At 39.9% G+C, this 25,753-nt stretch overlaps 1 long non-coding RNA gene across 4 annotated transcripts in view; it reads right to left on the reverse strand.

Annotated features, from left to right (window-relative positions):
* Positions 1–25,014, reverse strand: part of LOC311250427 — a 185,442-nt gene extending 160,428 nt beyond the window's left edge. For 2 of the 4 annotated variants that reach the window (XR_014621281.1, XR_014621282.1), the window contains exons 1-4: positions 24,740–25,012; positions 23,761–23,871; positions 19,739–19,869; positions 15,124–15,267 (exon numbers count right to left, since the gene is read on the reverse strand). This is a non-coding gene — a long non-coding RNA (uncharacterized lncRNA). Of the gene's footprint in view, positions 1–15,123; positions 15,268–19,738; positions 19,870–23,760; positions 23,872–24,739 lie in introns of all 4 variants that reach the window. The other 2 variants (XR_014621280.1, XR_014621283.1) reach the window with 2 other exon arrangements.
* Between the last annotated feature and the right edge of the window lie 739 nt (positions 25,015–25,753).

Raw genomic sequence — 25,753 nt, forward strand, 5'->3', positions numbered from 1 at the left:
CCAGTTGTTCAAGTGATTTAAAGTTCATGTCCTATAACATATTGTGTCTCCTTATTGTACAATGCTAAACTATTTAGCTATTAAATAAGTATTAAAAAATCAGATTATAATTAAACTTTATGACCCAAACTACTCTTTCCTGCCCCCAAGGTCCTTGTAAAGCTATAAAAGTTAGAGTTACTAATACTTTCCAACAAAAATGGCAAGTGCATTCATAGTGTATTGTTTGATGGTTAGGAACTGAAAGATATTTCAGCTGAAAAATACAACAAGAATGTTCTCTTGGGACTCTGACAAATCATTCTGCAGAACTCACAGACCTATGAGTTCATTTCCGTAACATCAGAGAGCTTAAAAATGTGCCTGGATTCAAACAGTCAAGTGTCCAGGCTTCCTCAAGAACAATATTTATATTTTCCCCTCGCTGTAAAAGAGATACTTTAAATTCAGCCGTCACGGCCCATTGATGAGACCATTCTGTCCGTGTCTGTCTGACTGTTGGCAAAGATTTGTGGGATTCTCTTTCCTGGAGATGAAATTTACCTCAGCGAGGCAGATTTGGGTCAAAGAAAGAGAAACTCTACGCTACCCCACGCTATGCCTTTTATTTTTTTGCCTAGAATCTCATCCACCACAGAAAGCAAAATTTTACAACTTAATTCCTTATTGTAACAGTAAACAACATTTGTTTTATGATTTTTGTTCAAATCCTTGTTATTTCTGCCTTTATGGACCGATTGCAAGAAGGCTGCTTACTGTCACTGCCCCTTACACTGTTGCTGTTGAACTAACAGCTCGTGTAGTCGCAGAATTAGGCAAGGTGTCTTTGTTAACTTCTGGTATCATGTTACATTCCAAAGATGGTTGGGAGACAGAAAATCTGACTAAGGAATAATACAGTGGAACAAGAAAGTCGATTTTCCAAGAAGTGAAATGAAAATAACCGATCTGTTAACCTCAAAGTTTCTGATGAAGTGGTGGGACTTTGCTTGAACATTCAAACTAAAGCTTTAGAACAATCCTTAATAAACTGTACTGTAGTTTTCGGGTGTAAAGTAAGCGGGTCAGACCAAATGACTTAAGCCACCATTGTAATACAATAAAGTAAATATCAAATTCGTGATTGTACTCAAATGTTAGTCTTCAAGATGACTGCATTACATTAGATTTTGCAAGTACATCTAATTAATGTCCTCTTTTATTTGACATTTGATATAAGGGCCAACGTTGACGTAATCTCTCAACATATCTACGTTTTTGGCTTGAGACTTTGCGCTGACAGCAAGCTTAAGGCTTCAGGTTAGGAGGAGGTTTTCTTTGCTTTTACGGGATCTCAATGAATCAAACACAACCCTGACACAGGCTACATCGGCTCCCGGGACACTTTGGATATCCGATTACATCGCACCTAGTAAACCTGCCAGTCGGTTGCCACCAAAAAACTCTTATCCTCTACCTTCATCCAATAATATGCAGCCTGTTTGCCAAAAGCCTCTCTGAAATTGTGCATTTCAGATATCAAATGATCAGATTGCACTATTGTCTGGAAGGCCTGGGGATATTGTGTTGCGCCGTTTGTCAAAATAAACTTCTTTTATAGATTTCTTTGAATTATTTTGGCTTCCTTTGACAGTATAGCTCAAAGCTCAGAGAGGGAATTTGATATGAACTGTGTACACCCTGTGTTAAAGCAGTAAGTCTTTTGGCCAAACCTATGAAGATGTCATGTCAGGTAGAGCTGACATATAAAGCTGTCATGCGGCCTTGGGTATACCACGCGTCTGGTTTTAAGAGGGTGACATCACTTTCTTGGTCATGTGGAGTCTTGAGGCAGCGTGATAAAGACACACAGTAAAGGGAAAAGCATGCACACACAAAACAAAAACAAATATGATTTGGGAGTGCGGCTTTGAGTGAATTTCTGTGGTGTCTGCTGAATTTCTCTGAGTGTGTTCATGTGTTTAATGTGCTATAAAAAATGCTAACTTGTACTATTTTCAGTTCATCACTATGATAATAATTCTGACTCTGCATGTACTATTCCCTGCATATCAATGCAGTCGTGTTACAAGTCATTTTAATACAAGGAGGACTGAAGAATGAAAGAAATTAAAGCAATAAAAAGACTGAAAGGAGAAGTTGTACACATGAATGTTAAGTTTACTGAAAGAATTTCAACTTTGAGTTCAAGTGTGAGCACTGAAGGACATTGGCTGTCACTTGAAATGTAAACACTGACAACAACTGAAGGAGTTGAAATGTCATTGGAATTTGGCATCATATATGCCAAATTCTTTAAAAGAAAAACTGCATGGGGCTTCATTTTTGGGGGCTTTTCTTTTGGGTACCAGCGAGACAATAAAAATGCGATCCAGAGAGTCAAATTTTAATGTCAGATCCACAAGGCTCATCTGATGCCGCAACACTGTACAGGGGTTTATAATATTATCAGGTTGAAATTTACTCCTTCCGAGAGTTATGACAGGGGCTATCATGTTATCTTTTGTCACGTAGATCGCAAGGTAAACACATGAAATACGACCCTCATGTTAAAAAGTATCGTAGGCTTTTGGCTAGAATAATCACTCCATATGATCCATTACTTTTTATTGGTTTTATTTCCTTGTTTGTATATGTGTCTCTGCCCTCACTTGTTTTGTTATTCGCTGTGATTCGAACTTGTCAGCTATCTGCTGTTTGTCACTGCTATTTTTCACTTTTATATATTGCTTTTAATTGTATATTTACCATTAATGTAAAGCACTTTGTGATTTTGTATCTGTGAAAGGTGCTATACAAATAACTACACTTTCTTTCTTACTTTGACTGGTTAATGCAGCGCCATGCCAGATGACATCATATTGCGTTTAGGCCAAAGTTGAGCCGGCTTCAGCTGTTTTTCTGGATGACGCTGTGTTTTTTGTCCGAAGCCCTTTGTGTTGACACCGTGGGTGTATCAACAGAGTGCTCTCACTCAAATAAAGGGCTGCATCTTTTCATGCAGGGCTAACATCAGTCTAAACGCCACCTCAGCACTGAAATGAGCTTAAAAGTGCAATATGTAAGAATTGGCCACCAGTCGAAATCATACTTCAAACAATAGGGGGACTTCTGACTGCTGTGCTATAGACGGAATCTGGGAAAAAACTCCTGCATCAAGCATCGGTTTACATACAATTTAACTGATTTCATTTCATGATGTTATTTTAAAGTGTATACACCTTAATGATCAAAATTGCATGTTTGATGCTATCATATGTCTTTAATAACAACACTTTCAACATTTTTCTGTTGGGCCACAGACTTAGGAAAGTGACAGCTTGAGTTTAACCAAACTAGCAGTTAGCACAAGATGTCGCTGTTGTGTAGATATCAAAGACACTAGCAAAGCAACATGGCGAGTACATGAAATTAGCACAGATTTTAAATAGGTCGGACCAACATGTTTTATTACATATCTTTACACGTTAACGTTACAGAAGAAAATCACGACGGAAATAAACAAGTCTGCCGACTTCTCATATCTCCACAATGCAAATAAACTGTCAGTTTTCCACCCAGAAGTGGGTGCTGTTGCTAGCGCGATGTCACTCTGATTCGGTCCATTATGGTTCCCAACGTTTTTTCAGTGAGATTGGTTAGGGTTAGGGTAAGAATGTCTGGATAGGATTAGGGTTAGTAAGTCAATCAGTGCAGAGTAGTCATCAGAGGCAGTACAGCAAGTCAGAGGTAGACTAGATGGGTCTTTATAAGAGACGTAGTGCGATCCAAAATAATTGGTTAGCTTGTTAGCTAGGTTAGCCATGTGGCTAGCGGTCCCATTTGCTGACTGGAGTCTACCCGAGCTGTGAGCTTGGAGCACTGGGGGATTGTTGGTGTTGAGCAGCAGTCAGTGCCCACCTTCGAAGGCCGGAGTTATACTAACAGACTCTTGAGGTGCAATCATACAGAGAATAATACTGAATCATATAGTTTAAAACATTAAAACATAGTTTGTTTCTCTTTGTTCCAAAGTCACATACAGTTAGACTACAGACAAGCAACACATCCTCTGCTCCTCTCAGCATTTACAATTATAATATTACGCCTCCGCTATTAACTTCCTCCTGCCTGTCATTCAACACTAAATCAACAATCTTATCCCCATTTCACTGGTGATTGATCAGTGGAAAAAGCTATGTATAACTTGATGCAGGACATGTTGGACAAAGGGTGAAGACAGACATGAAGGGTTGAATGTCTAACAATTAATGAATTCTATGCTTGTCTACCACCCTCTTGTTTAATGGCTCAGGGGAACAATCCCTCTCTTTCCATCTAGTCGAGCATGTTTTGGTAGAACATCTTGACAAGTCCTTGGGCACGTGCACCGAAAACAATCTGAGCTGCACAAGTGTGTAACTGTTAAGTGCCAGATCAGCATACACAAGAAGACATGAATACAACATTTTTATTGGCATACAAACGACCAAAATGTAATAGTGTGACTGACTCCATAAGTCTGTCGGTGTGGACGAAGAACTGTGCAAATATACTGACGTGCCAAGACCCCAGTATAGCAGTGAAGGCATGTGTAGTCTTTGGACAATCCTTGATAACAATCTGAAATGTATCCGTCCTTCCATGTGCAAAATAACGTACCCACAGCAGACTCAGCTTACTGGTGCATTTTACGAGCGGGGGCGAGCTTTTATTTCAAGTTGCGTGAAATCAAATCTATGGGAATACGAGCACATCTGTCTCTGAATTATTGAGCAAATATTTTGAAATAACACAGCTTTTGCGCTGTCAAACATGGCACGTCAAAAGAGGCACTGGCCTGAGATGGGTGTTAGAGTGTGAAAACTGAATGGGAGACTCAGCAGTGAGCATACCAGTGCTGACTATGCACCAGTCATTCAATCAGTTTGAATTTAGCTGAATATACAGAGGCTGTTTAAATTGGCTTCAGTGTCGATTTATGATCGCAGGAAGCTGTGTCATGCCCAATTGTGACTTTGCTTTAATGATGCTGAAGCATCTCATATAGTAAATTCTGAACCATGTACGCTCACAGCTCCTTCCTGCATTTACATGTGGGGTAAATGTATATTGGTCCTCTCCATAGGGATTAAAAGTAGATCATCGTAAATAGATAGTGACTCCCATAAAGCTGTTCCTGTGCCATGTTTCAGTCTGCTTCCTCCTTCTCTCCACAGAAAGACTAATGTAAATCTATAGGCCCAGTGAGAGGAAGGGGGTGCAGAGGGGGTCAGATGTAAATCAATAGGCTCAGTAGACTTCCACTCAGCTTGCGTAAGCATGTACTCCGTGAATCACAGTCCACATAGCTACAGAACAACAGCTGAAGGGGTACTACTGTTTTCAGGTAAAGAGTGATAATGTTCTTGCAAGTTCAGTATCAGTCTGACAAGGTTAGCTGAGCATGAAGACTGAAGCAGGGGACAGCCTGCCTGGCTCTGTCATGTACAGAGTTTGGCGTTGGTTTCAGTGAAAGGTTAACAAACAGACAGACAGAAACTAGAATAGCACTGAGTAGAGCGCATACCTTCCTTAGGATCAAACAGTTACCTTCAATTCATTGACATCTACTCCTATATTAAACTTGATAGCTCTGTAACACTCTACATTTTAAAGCACCCATTACTGCTTGATATTTAAAATTATTTTAATGATAAGCAATGTTCTATTAACTGATGAAAGTGCATGACTGTTTTTGATGCGGGAATTTGATTTGACCTACTGTAAATTCTAAATATGGAAAATGCAGAGAAAATGATTTAAAATGTTTAAATAGAAAAAAATATTTGTGATACTAAAATTTGTGTGGCTGCGTCCATCATTTCTAATATAAGATGGAGTTTTCTGGAGTTATCCAAAACATTACAGATCAAATAACTTTTTTGTAATCAACAAGGAGAGGCTTCAAGGATGTAAACTCCCTCACCTCCAATAATAAAAAGCATACAGTCACTTCCATAAACTGCAATTGGTTACATCCGACTGTCTTCCACGTAATTTATGATAGCGACTCAGTTAGGGCGAGCTTTGGGTCAAGGTTGAGGTCAGATAAAGGTTAGGGCTAAGTAATGATTGCCATTAAGGAAGTTCTTCACAAGTAATGTAATATGTACGACTGTAAGCACGTTCTTCTATATGTCTCTCTGCATACATGAATGTGTATTAGTACAAGTGAGGACAGTCTCAAGAGAACCTTGGCACCAACATTCCTCTGAATCTTAATGTCCATATCCATCTTCAGATATGGTAGCATTATTAGGCTGACACAGCTCCCCTATGAGAGACTGCTTCCCTCCTGCAGACGTCCTGCTAGGAAAGACAATACTTGGGTTTCACATTCACATTTAAGGCGTTTATCTGCTGTTTTGACTTATGAAGGAAACTGTTAAACATATAGATTTCAAGATAACTATTCTAAAAGAAAGTTAAGTCTTTTTTTTTTAATTACACATGGATATTAAACCCTATAAAATGTATTTGTGTATGCCATGGTCCCCCATATGAATCTTGATAAATGTTCTCATCATTCCAAAATATCTGTCCATTTTCTCAAGATAACTACATATGTTAACCAGTTAACCATTTTCTGAAAAACCCTCTTTGAATATTTTGATCAGTGGGCCCTTACAGACTAAAGGAATACAACTTATTGACGAAAGCATATAAATTAGGACTTCATGACCACTTCTAAGGTATTGAGTCATCACTTGTTTTTGTATCTTTCACTTACCATGCTATGGAAGCCCTAAAGGGCCATGCATTCATACATTTTATTTCCTCTGTTTTCCCGTGATAACGAGTTAATTTCATTTGTTTTCTCGAGATCTCGAGTTATTATCTCGAAATAACAACTGCCCTTTTCCTGAGATAACGGGATAATTTTCTCGAGATCTCGAGATAATAAAACTTTGTTTTTCCGAGATAACGATATAATTAATTTGAGATCTCGAGATAATGACTGTGATATGATAGGCCTGAGATTATGGAGACGCCCGGGACCTCGTAGCTGGTCAGCTATGTGGTTAATGACGACATCAGGCTCACTTAGATTGCGCTGCCGATATAGCTGAAGCCTTGCTAAGCCTAAAGTTTCGTTATCTCGAGATCTCGAGAAAATTATCCCGTTTTCTCGGGAAAACGGCAGTTGTAATTTCGAGATAATAACTCGAGATCTCGAGAAAACAAATGAAATTAACTTGTTATCACGGGAAAACGGAAGAAATAAAATGTATGAATGCATGGCCCTTTAGGGCTTCCGTACAAATGCAAACCTGAATGAATTATTCTTTCTTTCTTGTGGTTTCAGTAAAATGAACTGAACAGCAGAATTGTGGAGAATATAACCAATCCAACCATATATAGCATGTCCATATTCACAAAAGTTGAAACAATGCGTTACTGGATTGGACCCCAAACACTGTCGTTGACAAAAGAAATAGCTTTGCTATGTTGAGATAATGAAATAATCAGCTTGTTATTTCGATAAAATGGCATAAAAAAATGATTACAAGTATGATCATTGTCTTCCCTAAGTAAGTTCTCCGTTGAGATGCGTTCTTGATTCCAATATGCATGATGATTTAACCTCACAAATGTAACCTTTCACTGGTAGCCTGTTTTGTAAACGACATCCATTCTGGCTCTGTATGTAAAATGATTCATAGATGTATGCACAGATTACACACGACCTTTACCCTTTCATACAACAAACAAAAGGCACTTTGAGACAGGAGGGAGGAGAACCTGGCTCATTCCAAACTCCTCTAATTTCCAGCAGCGTTTTCCCTCAGTGTTTGTAATAGATAGGTCACAAACACACACACTCGCCACAAGTTCTCAAGAAGGTCAAATTGGCCATGCAACCGACACATTTAAGTTGTTCCGTGGACGCCCAAGCATACGTCTGCTGGAGATCCAAGTAAACACCTTCCACCACAAGTGTTTATGTAGCACCGAGATCCACTGAAGGACACCTACACAGGTCTGCTGTTCTCTCTAATGATTCAACGCAGGGGGAAATGTTTGCTTGGACATGCCAAATATTTGTTCATTGGGCTTTACCTACCACTAAGCTCTGAAAATATGCAGTAATTGATACTATAGCACAGGAGGTCCCAAACCTTTTTTCATATAAAGGAGCCTCAAATAGATGCACATTAAATCATGATTGTTAGCTGTTAGGTTTGGTACAAATTTAATCATGAATGTATTCTATTGATCAGGTGAGATATAGATCACATCTGGTACAGCTGCTTCTAAATATGTCTGTTAGTGTGCTTTAAGAACAGCATCTTTAGTTTTAAATGTAGAAGTGGTGTTTAACAGGCTTCTTTGCATTGAAAACCAGACATTTCTAGCTAAAACAGCATCCACGGCTGTCTCTTACAAAAGTAAATGCAAGACTATAACTTTTGCTGAATAGCAGCCACTTTGGCCAAAAGTAACAATTATGGGATATACCTAGATCATAGTGCAGCAGTAACAGAAGTAGTCAGGAAAATGACTGTCCATTACACAGCAATATCTATAAGTTTGTTAACCTCAGGTTAAACTGGCCCCAAAATCTACTAGTCATATCAGAGCAAGTCAGCTTGTATCAGCAAAAGCCCTGAATGTATTTCATTAGAAAGAGGTATGGACTGTCTTTAGATGTACCATGTGAAACACCCTATCTTGGATGTGTTCAGATTTATTCTGGCAAAGCTGCCCCTCCTTTTACAGGGATTCATGTCTATCTTCTTCTTAATCAGCAACAACAGTTAGAGCAATAATACCAGCAGATACTAAATCCTTTATAAAAATCAGTTATCAGCCAGCCGGAGAATGTGACTTTATTTTTATTTTATCTTTCAATCAGCTTCACAGACTGTAATTTAATAGTTTTACTGGATGAATGTACCTCTATTTGTATGTTGCTGTGTGCTTTGTGATTGGTATTTTGTAAGTGTGATAGTCTATGTAATGGTTTTGTTTGTAGTATCTAGTGATTGTTCTGTGTGTACCTGCCCAGTGACTGCTGGAAATGAGCTCATAGCTTAATCTGCCACAAATAATCAATTTTCATTTTGAAATTCACATTTGTTCAACCATGGTCCATGTTTTATACAGCCTGTTCTCACTCCCAAAGTGTCAAATACAGCAGCGTGGTCAGTGGCCCTACGCTTCCAAGTTTGACTCTGTTAACCCTCTAGTGCCCCTCTAGTGCAGTAGCATAAAGAGGAGGAAAAGACAGAGTTAGGGGGGGTGATCGGGGTGGTTGACTGGGTAACACTAAACTTTACCTCCAGAGACCAGGATTCCATCTGTGATCCAAGAGGGAAGTGCTTTGTTTAAAATGTATGTTATGTAAGAAAGTTAATGTCTGTAAATGACAAAAAAGTCACATGATGTGAATTACGTCACTTGTGTGAAAGTCTAACTGGACGTTGCATATTGCGTATTATTGCTAAATTGACAGGTGGAGCCCTTCCTGTGCGAAACTATCAGAGGGGAAGGTAGAGCATCACATTTGAAGCTTAAGGCCACTGACCGAGCTGCTGTATTTGACAAGTTGGGAGAGAGAATGAGTCTGCCATAAAGTATCTCTTCTTATTTGTGCATGGGTCTTGTTTTATAAAGATGAATAAAAATAGACATGGGTCTGTAAACATAAAATGAAAGTCTGAATTGAGGTTAAGCCTCTGACCTATTTTTTATTTTTTTATTAGGAGTTTCAACTCAGAGTTTTAGTCCTCCAAGATGGTTTAATTCCAGCTTCATAGGTTCCATCCTGATCATAGTTTTGTAAATAAACAAAAAGGTCATGCTGGACATTAGTATCTTCAGTACTCAACTGGCATCAAGTGGGCTTCTTGCCTTTGAATCCTTAATCAACCCTATACTAATGACCTCATTCTGAGACCTTTATAAGTATTTTGGCATTTCAAGATCACTGAGGAACCTTTGTACAATATTCACAAGTAAAAACGTCTAATTACTGAAATTTTTCTGCCTAAATAATATCCTTTGAGAATAAAACCTCTGTTCCTGGTTTTACAAGCTTGGCTAATCATGCAGACGGAGCACTTATAGCTCTAATAAAGTGGCTAAAATGTTTCATGTTTGGCTGCTGTGCAAAAAAGCAAGCTTAGCAGAGAAGGTACAATCAGAAAGCTGGATTGTGAATATTAAGATTCCCATGACTGTTGAAGGGAAATATTCCAGCTCTTCTTGTTCGTGACGCGCTGCGGTCTGGGAACCATGACGCAAACATATACAGTCCACGACTTAAACCCCTCGACGACTCTCTGCAACCATCGCAACGCATTTTCCTCCACCCTGTCACTGAAAATTAGACGTAATTATTTGGAACGCGTGAGAGTGCTGATGAGTTTACATGTAAGCAGGCATGTTTACTTCAAAATAATTTCCCTCGTTGTTTCAATCCTCGTGTTGTTGGCAAACTGCTCGGACAAATTGGCTCTGACGGATCTAGGAACACTGCCTTCCTCCATTGCTGTGTTTCTTCTAAACAGACAGTTTGTGTGCGTTTGTGTGTGTGTGTGTGTATTTGTGTGTATGAAAGAGGGAGAAAAGAGAGTGAGAGAAAACCAACACTGAGAGGTAGTGAGGCTGCTGGCAATGAAGCCAGGTTGTCCATCATGGTTGGACTGAATATAGAAGTGGTCACTCCTGACAGCTCTACAATCTTAGATTTTCCAGTCTATTTGAGATGAAGGGAGATCACAGGGGGTGTTATCCTGCTCGGCAGCTAATGGTGGCAAAAAACCAGAGTTATCGGCACTGAAAGACTCATCCATCTTCTCGCCACTCCAGTGGCGAAAAGCAAACACACGGAACAAGACGCCCATACAGCATCAAGCTCTCACACTCTTGGCCAAACACACCTAACAGAGATAACAAGACGCATAAGAGGCTGGGGAGGGCTGGGAGTTACCCACTGAGCTGAAATGTAAATAAATCCTGCGTGTTGAATAAAAATAGGCTATGAGCAGAGATATTAGGTGTCGATTTTGTGCTACAAATCTAAAAATGTATCACAGTCTACTTTATATATATTAAGGATCTAAAGGACATTGATGTAGAGTACAATGTAGGTTGTTTTAGAAAGTGTGCTTCTCTGTCATTATACAATTAATGTTGCTATTTTCAACATGATATCATTCATATAAATGTTTCATATTGTTATGAAACTCTCAGATCAGATGTTTATTGATGTTAATTAATTACGAATTACGAAGTATTTTAGGCAACTTTTAGGCTGTGGAAAGCTGTGAACTCTTGTTATTTCTAGCAACTAATAGCAGTGATTTCCACACTTTTTGACTTGTGACCCTTGGAGAACCCTTGTCAGAGTAATCTGTTTGTTTGTTTAATCTGTTTCTTCCACATTATTTCATGTGAAGGATTTTAATAAGCCTGAGGGGTTTGAAAATTACATGACAAAAGAAAATACATTTAAGTCAAATCAAGCAAAAAAGCTTTTTTTTTTATTAACATAATAAAATTATTTAAATCATTTTGTGGCCAACACCATTACAAGACTTTTAGCAAGTTAATGATGTTTGGTAGTAGTTTTTTTATGGAATATTTTAAATTTAACACTGAAAAGCCACTGATTGGGTTGGGTTTTAAATTCCTGAGGTATCAATCAGTATTAATGGAAACTGATACTATTTTCCTTTTAAGGTTTTGATACTTAACTGCAAGATTAAAAACATGTTAAAGCCTTTTCTCTTTAATTCGCCCCCTGGGTAAATGATGGCCTCAGGAGAAAAAGGTCATTCTATAGCTGCAGTTCACTGCTTGAGCTTGTACAGTCCCTCCACGCTTTCCCAGCCAAGGACAGATCCTCTCATCGAGCAACGTGCCATTACTTAACACCGGCTGCCCCATATCAAGACTCAGGGCAGCGATTCCGATTGACGATGATAATTTAATCACCGTCTTTCAGCCGAGCGGACCACCAGGGAGGTGCACAGACGTCCAGGCCAGTCTGCATGGGAGTATTTGAGCAACAGAGTTTAAGAGCTTTAACTATGATATATTCCACCAGGGATTGTTCTAATGGTTCCACCCCTGTGTGGGAGGATTTGGAGGGTCAACATATTGTATTGTGTTGACCCTCAGTTGGTGCTTTTGGCACTGAGCCTGATAAAGCAGGACGACTCTTACATGCAGACCATGTGAATATAGGTTAAATAAAGAGTCAATCATCAGAAGGAGTTTTGTGAAGTAATGCATGGGAAAATAAAAATAGTCTTTGCAATAAATGTTCTAAATGTCCTTGCGTACCTATGCCTACTGATCTAAATTGATACAAATTACATATGAAGGGATAGAACAAGGTAAACAGTCCTCCTTTAGTATTCAGCCTCTCTACCATCAGTGGAAAATTAAACATCTCTGAGCTTTATTCATAAGCTGTAAGCTGATATCATCTGAGGTCAGGTTTCCTTCTAAACAGGCTTTCCCCGCTACCATTGTTGTCGCTATATTTAGCAGCAGAGGGAGAGGACACACGTGCCAGTCATGAAGGGCCATACAGGGCCTCTGTTTAACGAGCCGCAGTCACAACAGGCCAGTGTGCTGCTGCTGCACAGAGGACTCTGTGTCCCACTGACACGGTTACCACACAGGACAGCAGGTCACCAACAAGTACACCGGACCGCTGGGGAACTCCTGTCTACGACTGGTGCCAACACACAGGATCTGGAAGATTGTTTTTCAGACTTCATATTGTGTAACATTGTAAAGGTGCAACAAGTAAGATATTTATCACAAAATGTCTCAGATCAGCCTGTGTTTTTAGGCCTGGGCGATAACACAATAGCGGTGTGTATCAGCAATAGACACATCATTGATAGCCAAAAGAAAATACTGCAATAAAATGTTAGATACTTTCACATGTATGCATAACATGCAAACCAATGGAAAACCTATAAGGTATAAGCCCTGGCTTATAAACAGCCACATCCCTTGTCAATTTACTTATTTATGTCATTTTATTTGTGAGTTTTTCCGTGTTGTGTGCCTTGATAAAGTGGTCAAATTCAGAATAAAGAGGTTAAATTCAACCTTTTTTTTTTTACCTGATCTTTAAAATGATAAAAATATGACAGGTAATTAAAATTGATCAATAATTATACTGTAGATATCTACCCATATAAAACTTTACTATCGTAATAGACTTTCAGCCATATTGCCCAGACCTAGGAGAGATATGCCAGCTTTGCCCTCGCCATCAGATCACGTTGCAAAGTCAGCGTCATTGTCACCAGCTTGTTGTAAAACATCAGTCTTGTCTCTGGGGTATTGTCTCCAGGGGATATTTCTCCATGAACTCATGGAAAAACATCCCCTGACCCTGTCACATCCCCAGACTGGCCCTCCACTGGCTAGTGTCATGTGCATATTACATCTTGCAGACGCAAGGCATTAATTAACGTGCACATCTGACGCTTTATACGAATGCAGGATATGTGAGGCAGCCATCATGCACACATGACTCGTCTTTCTTTTTGTGGTTGTGAACTGGATTGAAACTGAACTGTTATGAGGTTGTGGGGAAAACAAAACTGACTATCTACCAAGTGGATTGAACTTCTAAATAAGTGTTTCACATACTCACACCAGTATTGAATTGAGTTGATACTGCAGGACTGTTAATCAGGGGCCAGAAGCTGAGGTTTCTGAGATTCAAAGCTTTTGGGATCACACTGTAGACCAAAACCTGCATGGGAAATAGCCTTGATATCAGGGACTCCCCATTTTTTCTATGGCCAATTATTACGACATCCCAATGGTCCAACAAAAGTCCCATTGGACTGAAAGTCCATTATTCTGACAGCCAGTTATCCCACCCATTGCTCTGAAAATACACAGTCTCCCTGCAGTTAGGGTTTTTTCCCTCAATAATCTATCTGGCTGGTCTTAAATCAAAGAATTCAGGTCAATTTACTGTCCCAGACAACTTTACACAACAATATTAGAATAAGATCATGAGAGTTTTTCTTTAGCTGGTGCACGCCCCTGTCATGTAAGTCATTAGATGTAGGCCGATCTAAAAGCAGCAATACAACACACTTTGAGAGGAAAGGGGTCGGGGTTAAGTTTAAGAATTGACAGCCTCATGGAGATGGTATATTTTTGAAGCAATGGGCCTTCAGAGCTTTAAGTCAAGACTTGCCACCTCAGTTGAATAATTTGATTCTGACATACACAAACAATGAAATCTGTGACTAAATAGAGAATTACATTTAATATGAGTCCCCCCTGCCTGGATACAGACAACCATGCTAATAGCTACATGATTAATATGGTATATTTTCTGTATGGGGAGGCGTTTCCATGAAAAGCCATGAGGCCTTAAAATGTTACAACCTAGTTTTTAGTAGCTTACACCGATTTTCCAGCCATGTCTGCAGTCTAAAAATGGTTCCTCGACTCTCGTGCGCACCTTTAAAATAGTGGTTGTGCCGTAAAAATGTCCCCTTATCTTTCCTGTGTGTGTAAATCCCGGCTTGTCTAATCCAAGCTATATAACCCAAATAGAGAATGGCTGCGGTGAGACAGGAAGGATAAGTGGGGGGAAAACGAGAGAAGGAAAACAAGAGGGAGGTGAAATCCCATCATAGGAAAGAAGAAAAAATCAAGTAAAAACAGAAAATTAAGTGTGGACTTTAATATTTTATATAAATAGTAAGAAACGTGCCTGTGCTGCTCTGGCTGTCTTGCTCTAATATGTAAGATGAGTTCAGCATCTTCATCCCTGGAATTCAGACTCGCTGCACTCTGCATTTGGACACCAGACGTGTCATCTGCTGCCACTTTAACAGGATTTAGTAATAAAATTTGAGACAAAGCTTGGATGCCAACTGAGTCTTTGACACAGCAGTTCTACAGAATAAAAATAAACCAAAGAAAAGAAACACTTTGAGTGACATTAGCGTTGCTAAGAAGTGTTTTTATACTAAGTATGGAATATGTGAAGGAATCAGAAAATGAAAACAAGGGTCAGAGAAACAGGTTCAGAGAGGCAGGTACCAAATCACTCATCCTAAGTAGCTAAAAATGGACAGATGAAAGCTATATGGACCTTACCTTCCACAGATGATGATGATGTTAGTGTCGATGATGGTGGCGGCGGCGGACGGCTGCGGTGACGCTGACGTCTCGCTCCCACGGGTGTCCTTCGGATGCCAGGGCAGGAAAGAGTGGGCTGGCTGTTCACCGACGGGTGCACCCCTGCCAATGACATCAGAAGTGAGAACATTAGTGTTTACTCATCGCCTCAGGTGCACTTTCTCCAACCACTGACTCCCCTCCGCTCTCTGCACTTTGTTGTTTCCATTGTACATTTTCCACTTGGTCTGCTGTGTGGTCATTTATACAGTACATTACTGTAGCAGACAATGCTCTTTTCAATCTCATATGGTTGAATGAATTATGTTGTAACAAGGATGTGGAGTGACTAACTGGTCAGTGATGCTTGTACTGTCAATGCACGCGATGAATTTCTTGCTATTGCAGCTTGTCTGCTCTGAACCATAACCATTTCATCTTTACTACTATTCCAAAAGACATCTGAGCTGCAAAAACACAAATGTCACAGGAATGCATGATCTTGAGTTTATACATTTCTGGCAAAACAAATGAGTTTGAATACAAAAAAATCCCACTTGAAAACACCATATAGTTCTTTTTCTATATGGATTCAGACATCAGCTTTAAAAGCCTTCTAGCCATGTGTGATGGTAGCTATTTTTTGGTAAAAAAATATGGAGCTGTTTTTAAAAAAGAAAAAAAATGAAAGAAAAAATTAACTTGTGCAATGCCCAACATCATTAAAAAAATATCATGTGGCAGTATTTTTCTCCCCATTTCTAAGCATTTCAACTCCCTCTGTGTGTCGATAAAGTATCTTGCAGGAAGCCGAACAACTACCAGACCACATGTGCTCGATCTTTACACCATGTGACAGGTCGCTTGTATCTTTTGATTCAATAGACACATTCTTGAACCAGTGTCTCACAGAATTAGGGTTAGCGTTCTGTCATTTTATATAAGATAGTGGAAATGAGCAGAGGCATTATATTACATTACGTATTACATTCGTGATATATATATTTAAGCCTGGCAACTGTTCAGACAGTCATTTAGTGACTAAATTGATCACAAGAAAAGAGACATTATTAATCAGAGCAGCATATTGACGTCAGGTTAGATGAGGTCAGACATGATGAACTGAACTTCTGTTTAAAGGCAGGCGGTCTGTAATGCATCAAACAGAGAGTCACAGCTCTCCCTCACTGTTCTCCTCTGACCCATCCAGTAGCCAATATCCATCATATATCATACTGCACATTAGAACATAGAGACTAGACATATAAAAGTGAACACACCATATGAAAATGTTTTTTTTCTGGAAGCAGAGCTTCCTGTCTCAACCAACCAATTACCTGATAGAAACTTGTCTACAGACTTGTTCTTCCATTTTGCTTCCAACAAACACATATTTTATAAACAAGCAACACTTTAAAAATGCTATTGTCCACCATCATCAGGACTGGAGAAGCAGACAGTTATGGTGCTGCAGGACTCCATTTCCATCACCCAACACCCAGTATGTTTGTCTTGTGTCCCTGAATATGAAGCGACACACACACACACACACACACACACACACACACACACACACACACACACACACACACACTGTCTCAGTCTTAATGCAGTGGCATACTGGGGACATGAAGCAGAGCCTTTTGTGTGAGTGACTGGGGGGACTGCAGTGATGACATGCTACTGCTCGTGACCCTCGGGGTGAAAAGGCAGACATACCAAGTTTGTTGCAGGCTCCATTCTAAAGTTAGTACCAGTTATAAATCCAGACTATACCTCTCAGTGAGGAGGGGCTGAGATAAAGGGAGCAGGTGGAGCAGGACATTGTACATTAACATTAAGCTGCCATTACACATGAACTGTGTTTAGATTTCAGTTTTGTACCTCCTGCTGATTCTGGGTGCTACATGTTTGTGTCAGCCATTTGTAAGCAGTAGAAATGGCAAAACTGTTTGCTCACTGAGATCAATTAACGCTAACCTTCCATGATAATCAACTAAGTAATTGAAACTTGCATATATTCATATTACATTTTAACCATATATTTGACTGACTTGCCAACTAAATATCTGTCTAGCCAGATCAAACTAGGCCATATAACTATAAAATGTATTAAAAATTATTTAATATTCATGGTTGTTTCCCTCAATGCATTTCCTGCAGCTGGTCTGCAGACACATTTCTGTGTGTTTTACACTTGAGCCAATGTTCGCTGAAATGGAGAAACTAATTTTCAGCTGACAAAGTTCTAGAGTAAGTGCTGAATGCTGACAAGGCAGAAAAGGTCGATCCCCCTCCCAGTTTGTCTTGGGGATGTTGAATAACATTAGCAATATTTCAACAAATATGCAGTGTAAAGTGAAATCCTTGTGAGAACACACGCACACACACACACACACACACACACACACACACACACACACACACACACAGTTGTTGTATAAACACAGGTTTGTGCAGTCAAATTTGTTCTTTTCTGAACTGAGGTTGAATATAAAATGCTGAGTGACAGCTGACAGTTTGTTACTTAAGATGTACTGTGCCATTAGCTGCGTTATGTAACCGAGCCAATTACACACTGTCTGTTTCCATTATTTTGGTAGCCTATTTGAATTTGCAGCAAATAAAAAAATTAAACGACACATAAACAAGATAATGATATACAAACAAATCTGTTGTCCAAAATCCACTTTCGCACTCTGCTCCGAGGTTTGAGTGCTAACCAGGCGAGACAGTCTAAGCTTTATTTTCATCAACTCTCTGTTTTCTCTTTGAGTCATCAGGTTTTGACATTATTCTTGGAGCGCTGCTATGATGCAAGTATCTCGTTCGCTCCAGATAAAACAAAGACTCTGGCCCTGTCCCTCTCCCTCCTCCCTGCTCTCGCTGTCTGAAACTGGACTCCATCCATCCCCGATTGTATCATGTTCAGCCCGTCTTCTCCCACTCCTCTCCTTCGTTTCTTGGCATACGGCTCACCGCATGAGGTCCTGGCCTGGGAGGCCTCAGGTTGTAGTAATGACAATGTTTTCACTAAACTGCCCTCTCAAGGCAGACGCAGCCCATATCAGGTTTCATACCATGGTCCATTAGGCTGGTGACTCATCAGCGCTACCCTGACTGTTTAGTTTTTCCCTCTGTTCATGGCTACAACATCTGGGGACCCTGTGGCCAAAGGACAAGAGGATAAGAGCACCACTGCTTGAGTGTGTAAGGTGCTAAACCAAAGTCTGAGAGGAGCATGGACACTTGTGAGCAGAGATCTTAGCTAGTCTATCAGACACTTTAGTTGCTGTAGATGAGAGCTGCCCAAACGTCTTCCCTTGGAGGGCCAAAATTTAAGATACAAGTAATCTCATAACTTGCCTCCAGTGATGTCACTCAGTGAATTAGTGGGTAAGGTAGGCAGCATGTTTGAAAAGTGTGGAATAAAAAAGGTGATTTCTCTCGTTCTGCTGTATCGATTTTGATCAATTGTCTCTAACTTGTCTAGAAGTCAAACAGTGCTATTGCAAAACCTGGCGCCTAAATTACCCACAATACAACTAAGCCACTGTTTCATCCCCAGAGGCAATTTATCAGATTACATGCAGCTTCCTCTGGAACCACAAGAGGCTTTATAATACTTTTTTCATATGCGCAGTAGTAGTGTGTAAAATTGCTAGAATTAATTGCATTTGTACCTCACCAAAAAAATTATTGTGATATTCTTTTTCACTACAAACATCTTGCAGGCTACACTGAACCTCTTGGTGACCAACTTAGGCCTCACTTCCAGCAGCCCTGTTCCAGATATATGTCTAGTCTAGTCTTTTTGCCATTGACTGTTTGCTTCCTGTCCTGCTACAGTTAGTCTATTTACTATTGTTACACACTTTCTCAAGCCACACATATGCAGTTTTGAATGACACACCTGTGGATTTCGTCAGCTCAAGAGATGAACGCCACTCTGATTTTATTAAAGCTATAACCCCATGAGATGGTTGAAAAACATCTCCAACTGAATCTTTGATGATGATGGCATACATGATATAATGCTAAAAGACTGAGGTTTAGGCTGTTCCCAAACTCAAAGCTCGTAAATTGCATCCACACATAATATGTAGTATCATTGACGCCCCATGCCTTTGAAGACTAGCTACAATGGGTAGTACTGGTTAGCGGGCATGCTAACAGCTTACATTAACATGTATAGGTTACATGTATATAGGTCTTTTTCATTAATACCATTGTTATGAATTTGGCTCAAACCAATCTATTCCTTACAGTTTGCAGCATGTAGATATTGAAATCTAAAGCTCGACTCACCTTCTGTGTCTACTTATGTTTGCTAAACTTTGACTGGGGTGAAGCAAAAATTCAATTAAATGTACAAAATCATACAATTGTGTCATGCCAGGAAAAACTCAATCATAATTTGACATGCTCTAAAATAACTTCACCCATCCCAGTTATTAAGCAACAATATACAGCATGTTCACATAATCTCACCCTCACTTTTCTGTTCAGTGTGTCAGAAGGTAAGGTCGACCCAAAACACTTGGCGATAAATTGTGATCAAAAGACAACAAGAAGCAGGGGGAGCATAACTCACGCTAGTGGGCTCGCACATGTGGTGATCTTCTATAACTCACGCAGGGCTGCTGCTCTCTGTTGCCAGTAACTGTCACAGTGGCTTAAAGTTTTGGCTGAGTGGTCCAACAAGCAGCTTCATGCAGGAACATCCTGGAGAGAACAAAGAACATGAGCTGTGGCCTAATGGGCAGAGAGTCAAGCCTGTGGCTGGAGAGATGCTAGTTTGAGTCCACGCTGGAAAAATCTGTTTGGGGAAAGCGAAAGTGACATACTCTGACCTCAAGAATCTCTACACTGGATATATGAAGGTTGACAAAATGGACAGAGCAACATCTGTTATCGATCAGCACTTCAAATACTTTTCTACAGAAAGACAGAACTAAGGATCAAGGAAAATATGTTTTCACAGCTTAGTGATGCAAATGTTCTCATGGCTTCTCTTGTCAGTAAGGAGATGAACTCTCACAGCACCTCATGCATCCTTAACATTGTAGGCCAGTGCACAAGCTAGCAAATAAAACTGTGCCTGAACCTTATTAACACATTTAAGTACAATGTGCTGTAGTGTGTATATGAACAAAAATGTCTTATGTGGAGTCAGTAAAACAGAACAAATGCACAGTTAATGACATACAACTTCTGAATTTGCATGCAACCTAACAGATGAGATAAGGTTTCATACACGTTATGTTGAGTCACATTTGGGGACTTTCTTTCTGACGTATCATCTGATGTTTCCCCAGAAGTTTCTCTGGGTTTGAACATTGTTGGATAATTTTGTAAGTATTCAATGCCGCAAAATATAACCAAAACATTCTCGTCATTTTTAGACATTTAAATGCTGAAATATTATGTATAATATAATGAAGTAATCAAAGAAAGAAGTCTATTGAAAAAATGTGCAAGAGAGAGAAAAAAGGTCTAGCCATACTGTCTAAGTTAGCGTCTTTAGCCTATTAGCGTACCTGATTGTGTTCCAGTAAACTAGGAATAGCAATATATATAAGTTTTTTGTAATTGTTTTAATGTCTATAGCTTTTATTATTAAAACCATTATAATGAATTGAAAGGAATGTGCTACATACAATAGATACTACATATAAGCCAATACAGTTATTTCAACCTCAGTTTTGCCCTTCTAGATGAACTGAAACAACCGTTTGGCTCAAACAAATGAACTTATGAGAAATATTTGTATAAATTCATCTTTCAATCCGCCATTTCTTTCCCCCAAATAATTCGTCTGGAGGACTGAGCCAAAGTACAGCGGTGGCTCAGTAAGCGCGCAATAAAAAAAGAAATGGTTACAGCTACATTGTACATCTCTCAAGGCCTACTGTGCACCTATCCAAACAGTATCAGTGGATCCAGTTCAAGTTCACAGGATGACCTCAGTTATTCCTTTCCAAATCAAGCTTATTGATATCAGAGCCAGAACCAAATCAAAGAGGATTGGAGGAACATTAGGATGGAAGCAGCAGGGATGAAGATTCAGCCTTAATGTTTTCAAGATCCCAGGAAGTGACATGGAAAATATAAATGTGGGGAGCTGCACTGATGTATTAGGATGAGATCAGCCTTTTATTAAACCATAAGTCAGCTGGTCGGTCAGTGTCCACAGTGACATAAAAAATGAGTTAAATCTTGCAATGATATTTTATTTTCTTTGGCCCGTTTTTTTATGAGTAATTTATTAGCCTACAGCTAGCTGGCATGGGTTCCTTTTCCTGCCGTGGCCACCCATGCTAATCTAATCATTTAAAGATGGTTTGGATAAATACTGTGAAAAACAGCATGTCATGTAATTCTCTCACTTTATCCTTTACATAGCAACCCCTAAATCAGATTACACCAAAGCGTTTTTGGAAGGATGAAGGTAGGCAAGTTCTCGTACAGAAAGATAACAATAGCTCGCTGTCAGCTAACACCACCCGCTGCAAATACATCCACCCGGGCTAGCACAATGCCCATCCAGAGTATATTGGCTCTGGCTGTGGAAAGATGATCAACAGGAGGGAAGACGCGGTCACATACTGTGATGCATGCTCGTACACACACACTCACCGGCGCAGGGAAGTGAGTTATTGATGGTTATGGTAGCAAATATGTCAACGCTCGTGGAATGAATGGAGCTCATCATCGTCAACTTACCTCTCTGATTCGGGCCATGCTTCCTGAACAATGAGCCTGGTCGGCAGGCACAAAAGGAGATTAAAGAAGAAGGGAGGAGAGGAGGACTTCTCATTAAAGTGTGTTTAACCTTGGAGGCAATATCAATCACAAGGTAGTCCAGCTTTCCCGTGCAAGACCTCAGTGTGTGTTCCTTGTTTTTCAGCTGCAAACAATAAGAAAAATGCATGATATGCGGCGGGTTATACGTTTGATTTTGGGCTTTGAGATTAATGCCGCGGACCCTATGCATCGTGAGGAGGACAAGTCATAAAAAGTCTCAGTCACCTCATTTCAGATTTCCCCTGTTTCTGTTTATTGCCAGCACGGTATCCCATAATGCACAGGAAGTGCCGATATATCTCGGCTACTTGCGGTTAGCGGGGGCATGAACCAGACGTTCTGCCAAAGTAACCCCGTCTCTCTCTCTCTCGGCTGGTTTGTGTCTGGTTTTTACACACACACACACACATACACACACACACAGACTGAACCAGATACAGTCGAATAATATGTAACTATGCCAATTAGTCCTTGGCAGTATTATGTGCGACTATAGAGAAAAAAAGCCGGTAGAACAACGCGAGGAAGAACATTACGACCCCGTGCAATAAAACTAAGTGGGGGAGCTGCTGCGGTCAGCACACGTGCACGTCCAGACACCCCAGAGAGGTGTTATGGTGAAAAATGTTTCTCAGCATTTCTGCTTCACCCATCAGGATCGGGTTAGCTTAACTCTGCCGAGAATTCAGAATTAAGCCAGAGACTGGCAACACCTAGAAATGATTTTTTTCTTCCGTGTGTTTATGTGCATGTCAGCTCTACGCTTTATACATTTTCAATTAATGTTGTTAATATAAAAGAAATGAATATTCAGGGTTTTCCTTGTATTTTTGGAGGGTTTAGGTGGTGTGCAGCCTGGGGAAAACCTTGCTAATATTTTTCTGTTTTCACCAAAACAGTAAAGAAGTGTTTTTATGGCCGGTATTAAAATGTACATAAAACAATAAATCTTTGCTTTTATTATTTTTTCAAAATATTTTCCTTTCCTTTTTGCCTTGACTGATTACCAAGCACCAGGATGGATAACAGAGTGCTGCAGGAACGAGTCCTAAAACCCATGTTGCATTTTTGCACTTCCAGTTTCCTCGTCTCAAAGTCAAATCGTTTTGGGTTTGTTGCCTGAAATAAGGTCTGTGGTTGACAGAAGCTTTATTTTAAGCAGATATTTTCATGTCTTGTCCCACGACATAAAAATTGCCAGTCAATACCCCGTGCTTAAAGTGTTCAGGTGTCTTAAAAAGCTGCTCACAATTGTTAGTATATATGTATGTTGAAGTGATAATCTCAAAGATTTTCATGTAAACAAATATCTGTGAAGTTACTATCCATCGCCGAATGAGGTAACACAATGATGATTGATTGATTGTTATAATTACCATCTCAGAAGACATCATTCCCTTTCGCTTCCATGTGGTGTTGTTATGGAGGCGTGGCAAAGCTGCCAATTGACAACTGACTGACATCACACAGGCGACACTGGATCCAAAAATACACCTGCAATTGCAGCTTCCGGACATCTCTGAGATTGCCATTTTTGTTTTATTTTTTACTCTTTCAAGAGTAATTCTCATATTATATGCCACTTTTACTATACACTGTCAAGATTTGTTTTAATTAAAGTACAAGTATAAATCTAAGATGTATCAGGCAGTTAAATTCAGTTGCTTTATTGCTTAAGTCTTGCTGGAGGAAAACATATCATTCAAACAGTAGGCCTCAATGAAGAGCAAGTAAATGTTCTTGTTAGCAAATAACAAACTACTTAAAAGTTATTAAAATGGGTCTGGTGTGCTCAGGCTGTGGCCTCACCTGAATGCGTTCCACTCTGCTGGTCACTTCTCCTTCATATCTGGGCTGCATCCATTTAGCTGTCACACACTTCCATGTGCACTCAAGGGGCAGGACAGCTTCTTTGACCGTCTTTGTAAGATAGGACATTGATGGTTACTCTGACATACAGGAAATATAATAAAGAGGCACTGTCCAATATGATAAAACAGTTTGTTTCCATCATAACATAGAAGGGTGGACTGAACATTACAGTCATTTTTGTTGCTGTAGTCTGTGTGAGCCTATGACTTCATGTTTAACTGAGACTCGTAGAATGAAATATAAATTATCTATCTTGACTGCAGATAGTGTATTACTGTAAGACTGTAAAGTACATTATAATTGAATTCCCAGTACTTAACATATAGGTATTATCCAAAACTAAACCAATGCAGGTCTGAGTCCTGTCTCAGGGGATAACTTTAAGGCTTGACAACGGCTGCTTCACCTGCTAGTACCACTAGCTAACACAAATGTCATCTCCTCAGTCACATTGCTCAACCAAATGCACATACGCACTTTCTCTTACTGGGGTAATTTTGGCTTCAGGTGTTGGCTAACAACACCAAATACACTGCCAATACACAGCAATGCATGCTGACGCGCTAATTCCGGTTAGCGCGCCAACGTGCTAACGCGCAGGCAGGCATGCTAACGCGCTAATTGGAATTAGAATCCTAGCTAGCTAATAATAGATTGCCATGAAATGATACGGTATGAAAAACATACGTACGGGTATTTTCATTCTGCAGATTGCATTTTGACCATAGCCAGGCGGTGTTACTCTTCATTAACCAACGTTGTGGATTAGCTACTTCTCTGCTAGCATCATGTGTGAACATAGCACTAGCTGGCTCCTCTGCTTTGTGTCTGAGCAGCCTGCAGCTCACCTGGTGGCGTTATCTTCACAATGTGCCTAAAACTTATGTGAAAAGACAGCAGAACAGTGGATACTTACCCCTATCAGGCAGAGTATAATCCTTGGAGGACTCAAGGGACAACTGAATGACACAACGAAGAAGCTGCATCGCCATAAAAGAAAAAAAGGAGTTGCTCTGCTGCTAGCCAAAACCCATTCCAACTGGTTCTGTCCCTTCAGGTGCAGAGCATGTCATCTTAGTAACCTTCATTTTAAGCACTTCCAAGGACATCCAGGACTTCATTTCATAAACAGACTTGAATGTCATAAAACACAATTTAATTTCAGGTTTTAAAGAGCTGTCTGAATATGAATACTTCTTAATTAGCTGTCAATTTCATACATGCAAATAAACTAGCCTACTATAGACACATGTAGGGGGGATTTATGTCAGCCATGCTGAACTTGACCCACCCAAGGCCCCTGGAAGAGTTTTCCTAGTGGCCAAACCCTGTAATTACAACCTCAGTGGCCCACAATTACTTCTTCCCATAAGCTTAAATTGTGAAATAAGTGTCTCTAAAATGGTGGATACATTTTTTTGAGCATCACGGCCACAACCAAAATGACTCATTTCACATAATATGAGCCATTCGGTTTGCTTTATCTTACTGAGGTAGTTCTAACTTTAGGTGTTGGCTAACAACACCAAATACACCGCCAACACACAGTAATGTGGCCTGCTACCACACTGAGGGCTGTGCTAATGTTGCTAGCATGCTAACACGCTGATTATGATTAGCGACACGGGAATGAAGCGCTCTAAAACAGGAAAAACCAGGTAGAAAAGGAAAATAGTGTGGGTCGGAGGACGGATCATCATGCACAGACTCACAGTTTGCTCAGGCACAGCGCCTAAGCCCTATAATGGCAGTAATATTAATTTACCTGGTATCATTTTTGCTTGCAAAATCATCAATTCCCAATAAAACAGTGCTTCGTGACAGTTTCCTGATGCATAGTCAACAGCGTGACCTTATAATCCATCCGCTGACGCCCTGGCACCACTTTAAGCATGGACATTTTCTGTTTTATGGTGTTTTCAGAGCGGAA

This window comes from Pagrus pagrus (genome assembly GCF_965226575.1).
Source record: "Pagrus pagrus genome assembly, chromosome: 21".
NCBI lineage: Eukaryota > Metazoa > Chordata > Actinopteri > Spariformes > Sparidae > Pagrus > Pagrus pagrus.